Consider the following 9,670-nt stretch of genomic DNA (forward strand, 5'->3'; position numbering starts at 1 on the left):
TGTTGATTTATTGATGATAACCATTCTGACAGGTGTGAGGTGATATCTCATTGTGGTTTTAATTTGCATCTCTCTGGTAATTAGTGATGTTGAGCATTTTTCATATGTCTATTGGCCATCTGTATGTCTTCTTTCAAGAAGTGTCTATTCAGGTCCTTTGCCCATTTTAATTGGATTGTCTGGGTTTTTTGGTGGTGTGTTTTATAAGTTCTCTATACATTTTGGATATTAACCCCTTATCAGATGTGTCAGCAAATATGTTCTCCCATTCAGTGTGTTGTCTTTTCTTTTTGTTGGTGGTTTTCTTTGCTCTGCAAAAAACTTTTTAATTTGATGTATTCCCATTTGAGGTTATTTTTATCAATTCTATTTAAATATTTTTAAAACTGGAGTGTAAAATAATTTGAAAACCTGAAGAAAGTGTTACCAAACAAAAAACAAAGGTTTGGCTGCCTGCCACCACAAAAGCCAAACTTGTGAGGCAGGTATTGATGCAAAAGGAAAGAGGTTTTATTCAAGTGCTACATGACCTGGGAGAATGATGGATTCCTGTCACAAAGGCCCTCTCAATCTTCCTGCTCAAGCCCAAGGTTCTTCTAACAATAGGGAAGGAGGGCTTTTTTCCCTATCCAATTATCTTTCTAGCTTTCCTTGTGGCTGGCCCTAACCATTGATATTTCTAGCTTTCCTACTGCTCAGTGTAAGAACCTTCCCCTGCTGCCATCTTGGCCAATGGGGGAGAGTCCCCAGTGCTGTACTCAGTGTCAATAGTAACAAATGCATTGTTCAATGAAACATAAATCACTGACAAACTAAACTCCAAAGAGACAGAATATGTAAATGAACCAATTACTGCTGAGTGAAGGGGGTGAACTGAAAAAAATTATGAAATAGCTACCCCTCGCAAAAACACCAAGTCCAGATGGTTTTATGTACAAAGCCTACCAAAAGTTTAAGGAATAGCAAAGCCAATGTTATTTAAATCATTGAAGATACTATAAAAAGAAATGAGAATTTCAAATTTTTTAGTGAAATCACCACAACATTGGTACACAGACAGAACAAAGATCACACACAAAAAGGAAAACCAAAGACTGACCTTATTTTTTACTGTTGACAAAAATACCTAACATAAAATATTAGCAAATAGAATTCAGCAATCAGAGAACTATTAGAAGATAATTAACTGGAGTCCATGCTAAGCAGAAATAGACAGCTCTATATTATAAAATGTATAAATATAATTAATTATATAAATCAGTCAAACTGAAAATCACAAGATATCCATACAGATGTTGAAAAATGACCAGTTAAGATTCACATCCATACTTGATTTTAGTTCAAGTGACCAATCATCCTGATTTGTTTGGGAGTGAGGAATTTCCCAGGGTGCTGGACTATCAGTGATGAAACAGAGAAATTCCCAGGCAAAAGGGCCAAGTTGGTTATGCTGATTTCCATAGAAACAGATGAATACTTCCTTTTTAATTGAGATAGAGATAATCGTGTCTGTGGATAGACATACATCACAATTCAGAAGGCAGCATCAAAGAAACACTATAAATACTATCAATAAAGTTGGTAACAGGTCAATGACATCCACTGAAACTACATTATTTGACATTCTTATGGAGGTACTAGCCAATGAAATTATCTAAGACAATAAAATTAAAAGTATAAGAAATTAGAAAGAAGGAAATAAAATTACCATTGCTTGCAGATAATATAACTGTATACATGGAAAGCCTAAGTGAAACATAACTCTTATGTCATAATGATTTCAATGAAAAACAGGCAAGGTGGTTGGGTGTATAATAATAATACACACTATAGACAGTGTTTCTGTACAAAAACAGCAAGCTGTTAGAAAATATCATGGAAGAAAAGATACCTATTACAAGAGAAGCAAAATATAAAATAACTAGGAATAAATTTGGGTAGAATTGATTCAAATTAATGAGAAATATGTGAGATGTATGAAAAAATGTAAGTAAGTAAGAAAAGTTGAAGAAATGAATATGCATACTCTGTCCTTGTATGGAAAGACTGTCAATTCTCCCAAAAGTAATTTATGTATGTAATGTAATGTGATAAGAGTAAAAACACCAACTGAATATTTTTCTTAGAACTAGACAAAATAAGTTTCAAAATGTGTCTTGAGAAGCTAGAGACTAGGGCTTCACATAGCACAGCACAGCAGAGCCACCAAAAAATAATTCATCTCTCCCCAAAGCTACCCACCACAGCACCTTTTTCTCTTCCTTTTCTTTTCTCTCTCTCTTACTCTCCCCACTACTCTCTACCCAAACCCTTGCTGGTCTCTTCATCTCAGGCTACCCTTCCAAGTCTCGTTCTTTTCCACTTAAAGTAATTTGACCTTCTTTCAATTTCATTCTTCTCTTTTCCAGCACACCCCATGATCATGAGAGAGAAAGACAGGTAACTGTAAGTCAAATGTTTATAACTTTTCAGCAGCAAGTAGAAACCCTAACTTCAACTGGATTAAGTCATCAGAAATTTTATTTTAATTATATATTTATAACTATACAACTATAGATCTTTTATATAACTCTAAAGACCAGAAGTACGATGAGCTCCAAATTTCATTGAATCAGAGGTCCAACAGTGTCAACAAGAATACAAGTGCTTGAGTTAATTAAACTTTGGGACATTGAAACACAGGCTAGGGGAGATGATTGTATAGAAAGCATTGCTCTATCCATTTACCTCCCAGGATATAAAAATGGAAAAGGAACAGAAGTGCTTTCTGTCTCTTTACCAACCTTGAGGTTGGCATCATTTCTTGGGCTAATGAAATGATAGTTACCTTCTCTCCTTGTAGCTCCTTAAGGATCAGTGAAATTGTTCATGGAAGCCCTACAGCATACTTATCCTCACACTTCACTGTCCATAACGGTCCCTTCCTGAATCAATAATTTGGTGAGGAGAACGAAATTTTAAGAGTTGTATTTATTTTTTAAAGTATATTGTATTGATTAGGCTATTAGAGTTATCCCAATTTTCCCCCTTTGCTCCTCTCTGCCTGGTACCCTCCTTCTCTCCAACAATCCCTCCCCCCTCAGTTCATGTCCATGGGCTGCGCATATAAGTTCTTTGGCTTCTCCATTTCCTTTACTATTCTTAACATCTCCCTGTCTGTTTTGTACCTACCAATTATACTTCTTAGTCCCTATACATTTTTCCCCATTCTCCCCCTCCCCCTACCTGCTTATAAACCTCCAAATGATCTCCATATCTATAATTCTGTTCCTGTTCTAGTTGTTTGCTTAGTTTGTTTTTGTTTTTGAGATTCAGTTGTTGATAGTTGTGCATTTGTTGTCATTTTACCATTAATAGTTTTGATCTTCTTTTTCTTAAATAAGTCCCTTTAACATTTCATATAATAAGGGCTTGATGATGATGAACTCTTTTAGCTTTACCTTGTCAGGGAAGCACTTTATCTGCCCTTCCATTGTAAATGATAGCTTTGCTGAATAGAGTAATCTAGGTTGTAGATCCTTGCTTTTCATCACTTTCAATACCTCTTGCCAGTCCCTTCTTGCCTATAAAGTTTCTTTTGAGAAATCAGCTAATAGTCTTAAGGGAACTCCTTTGTAGGTAACTCTCTTCTTTTTTCTTGCTGCTTTAAAGATTCTCTTTACCTTTAACCTTTGGCATTTTAATTATGATGTGTCTTGGTGTGGTCCTCATTGGGTCTGACTTGTTTGGGCCTCTGTGCTTCCTGGACTTGTATGTCTATTTCCTCAACCAAATTAGGGAAGTTTTCTTTCTTTATTTTTTCAAATAAGTTTTTAATTTCTTGTTCTTCCTCTTCTCCTCCTGGCATCCCTATGATCCAGATGCCGGCACTTTCAGAGATGTCCCAGAGTCTCCTTATTCTCTACAAATTTTTTTGAATTCTTGTTTCTTCATTCTGTTCTGGTTGATGTTTATTTCTTCTGTATGTTCCAGATTGTTGATTTGAACCCTGGCTTCCTTCTCTTCACTGTTGGTTCCCTGTGTATTTTTTTTTACTTCACTTAGCGTGGCTTTCACTTCTTCCTTTATGTTTTTGCTGTACTCAGTGAGCTCTCGGAGCATCCTGATCACTAGGTTTTTGAACTCTGCACCTGATAGGTTGGTCATCTCCATTTAGTTTAGTTACTTTTCTGGGGGTTTGTTCTTTTCTTTCATTTGAATCACATTTCTTTTTCTCCTTATTTGACAGCCTGCTTGTGTTTGTTTTGGTGTATTAGGTAGAGCTGCTGTAACTCCCTGTCTTGGCTCACCTGTTACATTATATGAGGCAGGGCCTTAGGTAATCACCAGGGTGGGGCAACCCACTTCACCAGTTTGTGGCTCTACTTGTGGGGGAAGGATCAGAGAGAAGACAATGCTGCTGCCTGGCTGCTGCTGGAGACTTGTTCAGCACTCACCCTGTTTCCAGTCACTTCATGAACTTCCCATATGTGACTAGCACCCCTCTAACTGTTGCCCTGGTGTTGGTTCCCAGAGTGGGTGGGTTTGCTTACATTCTAGGACTCAGTGAGCCCCTTACACAGACTCCTGAGAAAGAGGCAGTTTCTTCCACCACCCCAACCCCCACTGCTTTTTATAGCCAGAAGTTATGAGGTTTTATTTTCCTGGTGCTAGCACCCTGGGCTGTGCGGTCTGGCCTGGGACTGGGATTGCTCATTCCACCTACTGGATTTTTATCCACCACATATAAATGTGGGACCACCCATTCCACCAGCTGCTGCTTCACTACCACAGCACTGCTGTTGCTTCACCACCACCACACTGCATCCTCTCTGCCTCAGCTCCCGATTCCCACCCCTCCTACCCACTTGGATGAATATTTCTTCTTTAAATCCTTGGTTGTCAAACTTCCATACAGTTCTATTTTCTGGCAGTTCTGGGTGTTTTATGTTTTGAGGTTAGTTGTATTCCTTCTTATGGTAGTGTGAGGAGGCAAAGCATGTCGACCTATGCCTCCATCTTGATCAGAAGTTGAAATTACCAGTGTTAACCTAGTATGGATGGTGGATATCTAATTTCCATGTCCACCACCATGTGTAACCCACAACAGTAGTATACTTCAAGTCATTTCCCTTCTGTGTACCTCAGCCTCCTTATCTGTAAAGCTGGGTGGTTTGCAAGTTGCATTTTGACTCTAACAGTCAATGACACATGACTGTTTGAGAGAAATAATATACAATAAAAATAACATAATCTCTCTAACCTTCAAATTTATGATCTGAAAATAAGGTAATAATACCTACATCATAGAGCTGTTAGCAGGATTGATTGAGGTAATACAATTAAAGGGTCTTGCTCTATGTTTATAACATTGTAGTTACTCAAAAAATGACATAATCATGATGATGATGATTTTATTTGTTATACAGAGAAAATGCTGATATTCCTAAGAAAACTTAGAAACTAATAGAGGAGGACTAAGAAGTTGCTTTTGCAAAGAAAACGAACTAATTCTCTCTGAGTTTGTTTCATTTTGTTTTGTTTGGGGTAGCCCTTTAAACTTAGTTCTTTTAAAGTCATCTTTTGAAATGAAAATAGCCTCATCATCTTAAGACATATTTCCAGAGGAGAAATTACATTAGGATTGCTATGCCCTTATCACCATTAACTGTTAGTTGCAAACCAAGAAGAAAACATAACATTTAAATTCCAGATGCTGACTGCATAATTTATCTTTCTGTGGGCACAGGAATATTTCCTTATTGTTCAGTCCTACTCTGCCTGCATTTCACAAATCACTGGTGCATATAATTACTAATTTAAATAAATGATTTTCAACTTCGTCATTATGCCATTTTGGGCTTAGGACACAATAGCTAATGATTCAAATAAGCAAAATAATCTACTCTACATAGTATATGCTCCAAGAAAGAGGTCTTTACGCCAATACATTCAAGAAACAGGGACTGTTTTACTTAAGAGTAGGGAATAATCACATTTAACTCCTGTAGGGAAATACTGACATTTTTGGAAGAACCATTCATAGAGCAATGTAAGGTCCACCCCTTTTGAAAAAGAAACTACCATAAATGCAAATGTTAAATTATTTCTGATTGACCAGAAACAAAATAAATAGACCACTTCACCCATTGGCAAATACTTGACTCATTTAGGCTGTGAAAACTTCAGTGATTTTGTAAAGCAGAAAATGAAGTCTCTTCTGCCAGAGTATTATATTATTAGCTTAGTTCAACTACAGTTGGTTTAAATAATTTAGTTCAGACTTTCATGATCAATGCCATGTAAACGGTGCAGATCCTAATTGTGAAAAGGACTAGAGAAAATATATTCGTTAATGACTGGGGCTATAAACATTGAGTCTCCGAAAGGCTGGCCAGGTTCTCTGTCTACACTGAAAACTGAAGCCAGCAAACTTTCCTGTCCTTGTGCTAAATGGTACTGGAACTAAACATTCCTTCTTTTTGCTTGTAAACTTAACTGAGAAATATTAATGCACAAACATCATATTTCCCCTCAGTGTTCAACAATACTGGAACCAGCATTCCCCCTGCCAAATAGCTACTTGACCCAGAAAATACTTGCACCCAGGAGGTAAGACTAAGAAACAATGAAACTAACAGCTTATGCATCAAATACATACCTCAAGACCCTCATCTTTATATTACATAAAATATTATATCATAAACTCTGCCCATTGCCCATTAGTTCTCTCCCATTCTTAAATCCAGGTCCTATACCCAATTGCTAACACTGTCAAGGTATTGCTAACTGCAGTAAGTCTAAATAAACTTAGTTTTCTTTGATCAACAGACATTTCTAGTGGTGTCTTGGGGGGTTTAACAGCTAACTGTTCATTTCTACATAAAAATCTCTTAGAGGATACCATAGAGATGGATAAAGCCTTTTCAATCCAACTTCCCAATAAATCTCCATTTCCTGATCAACTATAATTTATAAATATTTATTGTTTTCTACATACAGAGCTCTGCATCAGGGATTTTTTTCAAAGTGTAAAATACAGAATGCTTCTTTATGGGCCAATGGAAAGTTTAGAGAAAGATAAAGAAAGAAGGGAGTGAACATGAGCAGGCAATGTTTGCTAGGTACATACAGGATGACTGGTACAGACCTTAGTGCCAGGAGGGCTCAGAGGAGGGATATCCCTGAGGCCTGGAGGATGGACAAGCTGCTGGAACTGACTGTTTATACTTTCTCTCCCTCTCAGAGCCTCCTGGGATATTCCTCATCAGCTCTGCTTCAGACCTGCCTCCTGAAGTCAAAACATGACTGTTCATAATTCATGAACATACTCGACGAGTTTGCTTCCCATTCAAAATGCAGGAGACAATAAAAGTGTTTGAAGGAAAATCCAATTCAGTATTCAAAAGACACAAGGGTCAAGAAGGACCTGAATAAATATTCCTCAGTCCTTCCTTGGTGCCATTTAAATTCTACCCCATCAGCACATGCAATAGCTATTTATTCATTTGGGTGCTTAGTTCCTTAAATGCCAAGGCATCATCAAAGGCTTTGCATGTGGCATGCAGAAATTCTTTTAAATATAGTTTCTGTATTTATTCTCAAAAAGCAACCAACAATTTAAAATCTCCACCATTTCACAGGCATGAAATACAAAATGTCAAAAGCATATCCAGAGACACTTCCAGACTCTCTCCTCCTCTAAGCAAGTAACTTAAAAAACAAAGCAATTAAATAAGCAGTAGCACAGGGTACAGAACCATCCTACACAGTACTGCTCCTCAAGGTTCCACCCACCATCACCAAGGATCTTTCTCCAGGTACTGTTCCATCATCACCTCACCCTTGTTGATTTGCACTAGTTAGCAGTTAGATTTGGAGATGACTCCTTGGATCTGAATCCTTGATTCAGCTCTGCCACTTACCAATAACATGAATTTGGACAGAACCCCTCTGGGCCGCAGTTTCCTCATTCATAATAATGAGGCTACTAATTTTGACCACGTCATAGATTGTAGGAATGCATGTACAGTGTTTGTGGTGTTATGCCTAAACATTTATGCTGCAGTAATAATGCCAAAATCTTAATGTAGTAAAATTGTATTTCTTATTCATGCTACATGTCCAACTTGGATCACTAGTTTCTCAATACATTTTTATACAATGAATAAAAGACGGTGGCAAAAGTCAAATGGCTTTTTAAAGATTCCACCCAGAAGTACTCATATCAGTTTCAATAACATTTCATTGGTAACAGCAACTCACATAACTATGTCTGCTTTCACAAAGGATGGTGAAATACTTGTTATGCGTCATGTCCCTAAAAAGAAAAACCAGCATTTTTTAAAATAGTTTTTTAAAGTATTTTAAAATTTTTTAAAATTTTTTTTAAATATTTTAAGTTTTCAAAAAAATTTTAATATTTAATTTTTTAAATATTTTTTAATATTTGAAAAAATTTTAAGTATTTTATTTATTTATTTTTATAGGGGAAGGGAGGGAGAAAGAGAGGGAAACACTGATGTGAGAGGGAAGCACTGATCTGTTGGCTCTCATACGCACCCCAAACAGAGACCAAACCCACAACCCAGGCATGTGCCCTGACCAGGAATCCAACTGGCAACCTTTCACTTTGCAGGATGATGCCCAACAACTGAGCCACACTAGCCAGGGCCAGCATATATTTTAACAGTCCTGATGGTTACCAAGGCTTTAGAACATAAGTGTTATAATTATTATTGTTGCTGCTGCTGTTGTTTTTAGCATAAACAACATCCTTTTGGAATGTCAGGACTAGAAAGGACTGGAGTTCTACTGCACCTGATTCACTTATTCACTCAATATTTATATTAATAATTAGTCAATATTTATTGAGAGCTGTTGTGTAAAGAATTTGTGTGATTTTGTCCCAGGTTCCTGGGAGGAAGCTTCTAAACCCTTGGAATGTCCCAAGTGATGGGAGAGTCTTTGTTATGCATAGAGGGCCCCTGGAACCAAACCAGAGTTTGTGTAATGAGGTGACACAGGGTGGGCTGCTAGTTAGTTTCAGGATAGGGGCTAACTGTACTGGAAAGACCAATCACATACTAAGACGGTTGGGCTTTGAGCCACATGATATGAGCCCAAACTCTGGGGAGAAGAGGGCTGGAGATTGAGTTAACCTCATGGACAATGTTCAATTAATCATGCCTATGTAATGAAATCTCAATAAAAACTCTTGACACTAAAGCTTGGGTGAGATTTCCTGGTTGATAATTATATATTGATATGCTGTCAGGGTGACATGCTCTGATCCTACAGGCAAAGGACATACCAGATCCCTGTTTTGGACACTCCTTGATATAGCCCTATGGGTCTTTTCTTCAGGATGGTCCTGATTTGTGCCCATTATAGTAAAACTGTAATCATAAATATAGCAGTTTATTGAGTTCTGTGAATCATTTTAATAAATTATGAAACATGAGAGATAGTGGGAACTCTCAAATTGGTAGTCAGTTGATCAGAAGCATGCTGGCTGAGGAACCCCCAGAGTTGTGACAGGTGTTGAAGTAAGAGCAGTGTTATTGAGGACTGTGTTCTTAACTTGTGAAGTCTGCATTGACTCCAGGTAGTTAGCATCAGAGTTGCACTGAAAGGGCCTAATATATGCCCAGTACTGGCAATATAGAGGTTAGTAACATAAGCTCGACTT

General features: G+C 37.4%; 1 pseudogene; it reads left to right on the plus strand.

The window, feature by feature from the left end:
- Window positions 1-2,618: 2,618 nt before the first annotated feature.
- On the plus strand, window positions 2,619-2,743 carry LOC150005214 (small nucleolar RNA SNORA36 family; annotated as a pseudogene).
- The last annotated feature ends 6,927 nt before the right edge of the window (window positions 2,744-9,670 follow it).

The sequence above is a fragment of the Furipterus horrens genome, unplaced genomic scaffold (genome assembly GCF_987537825.1).
Source record: "Furipterus horrens unplaced genomic scaffold, mFurHor1.1.pri manual_scaffold_7, whole genome shotgun sequence".
In the NCBI taxonomy this organism is placed as follows: Eukaryota; Metazoa; Chordata; class Mammalia; order Chiroptera; family Furipteridae; genus Furipterus; species Furipterus horrens.